Here is a 2,326-nt window from a genome sequence, read left to right on the forward strand (position 1 = left end):
TCGAAAGGATCAGTGTGTAATCGCTCATTTATATGAATACTTATATGCCATGCCACTTGCGACATTTCTCGGATGAGGCCGTAATCGCCCTTATGGCTTTACTGATAAACACTTAAGTGAAGGTGAATAAAAAAGGGGCATTCAAAGTTAAGTGATCTTTCTAAAGTGTGAACCGTCGAGCCTGTGACCCGATAACTGCCCAGGTGCACCTTACGAATACATGCCATCATACTGACTGAGATCATGACAGTGGCTCATAATAACATACTACATCTGGTCGTGCTCTGGGAGAAGATTTGTAACATAGCTCAAAGGCTCAATAAACCAGTCGCAGTTGTACAAATCACATACTTCATTTTTCCTACAAACTATTGTTTGTGATGTGATAATGCTGATGCTGATTTGAGTGTTGAAACCTATGAGTAAACTGAAATGGGCTTATTTTTTATTAAAGAATTTGAATATTTATGGGGTAACATGAAAGCATATTGAATGGATGATGGGGTAGAACCAGCGTATTTTTTCCTCCTCCGCTCTACATTGTAAAAGGATCCTACCAAAAAGGTGTTTTAGGAGTGTACTCAAACATGTTAATAAAGTAAATCTACATGAAATCAATTTGGCTGTCAGAATTGGTTCTCTGCGGTCTTATTAAATAACTTTGGCTAGCTCCACTTTAATTTGAAAATTTCCTCACCGTCCAATTAGACTTCAATAATATTATCTAGCTGGAATGACTAATATAAACCACTTGAAGAGTAAATCAAACCATAGCTGATAGAAATATAAAATCGGAAAGAAATAAGTTCTGGAAAGGTATAAAGTAGAAAAATCTGTTCGAGATTTGATTTGAGAAAAATTTGGCCATTTAGGTATAATTATGTTGTATCTAGGAATGAAATCTTTTACCTAAGTATGTTACGTTTATTGAGTCTCTGATTGTAGAGTAGGTACACATTATGAGACTTTAGTTTATGTAACATCCGCTAATGATTTCCATTCGATTAAGTACACAAACATTATATTACTAGTTACAGTTTTTACTCGAAATTTATCCAAAGCAGTAAAGCAATCATAAAGTTGAAATCATTGATGAAGCACCTGATGTTGTGCCCTGAGTGGCCAAGCAACTGCACTCAGGAGGATTTGATGAGTGCTGCTGACAACGCCACTCTTGTGGCGGAGTATTGGGCTGACACTGTGTAGGTTTGTTGTCGACACGAAAAGAAGAAGAATCATAAAGTCTACTTACGAAATGTTTTACAGTTCAAAATATTGTTCCTGCGATGTGATTTTTCACTTGAAAAATATTTTGTTCTTGGTGCAAAGCGCGACCTTTCCTTGTCGGGTGAATGCTCTGACCGCTGAGAGATATTGGTACGTAGTAGCTAACGAAAGTACTTTTTACAGAGTGGTATATTTGATAAAATGAATTGCTGTAAAAATGTTGAATTTTCTAGATTCTAGAGGAACAAACCTGTACGGTACGGGACTATTCCCGCCTCTCGTTCCCACCGCGCACCGCAACTCCTGTGTAGCCAGGATCTACAGCTGGTCAATCTGCTAATAAAAACCCAAACAGTGAAGGTCAAGTTTGTCCCGGGAGACCCGTTTGGTAGTGATCATTCACACGTTAAATGACAATTTTCATTCATCACACATTTAAAACGTTCTTGTTAGGTTTCTTTTAGAAGTCGATAAAACTAAAACAAATCCCAGCTTAATGCCCAAATAAATTAAATGGATCGTATTACCTGCAAAGGAAAAACACCAGCCATGCCCATTGCCCGTGGACATGATAACATCACCATAAATATCAATTTTGTAGGGATACTAGCTATTTTATGTGCCATTAACATTCTTTGTCTGGCGAGAAACGGCCTCATAAAACGTAAGTCAAATAATTAAGCGTAATCTTCTGCCGACCTGCTGAAAGACACTTACTTGTCGATAGGAATTGGAAAGCTCTCGTAATTTTAGCATCAACAAGTACTTACAATTTGTCCTTAATAACTTCAAAGACGTTCTGACGGTTATTAAACTTAAGTAGGCACTTTTATGACTTTAATGACTCGATAACAAAGGTAAAATTTAGGCTGATTAACTGTTTTTTTTACTAATACTTACAATTTATGGGAAGCCAGTAAAAAAGAGGTACAAAAAACAAGCCAAGTTTGGAACAAAAGTCGTCGACATAAAGTAGAGCGTTTTCCGTAGAATTGAACGAGTGCCAAGTCCCTAATCACATATTTTTTAAATGATTAACCCATAAATCTTGTTACTTTCGTTACTACGGATATATTTATAGCCAAGATTTACTTGGGAA

This window comes from Ostrinia furnacalis, unplaced genomic scaffold, assembly GCF_004193835.3.
Source record: "Ostrinia furnacalis isolate ACB-3 unplaced genomic scaffold, ASM419383v2 OfSCF7340, whole genome shotgun sequence".
NCBI classification, from domain to species: Eukaryota; Metazoa; Arthropoda; class Insecta; order Lepidoptera; family Crambidae; genus Ostrinia; species Ostrinia furnacalis.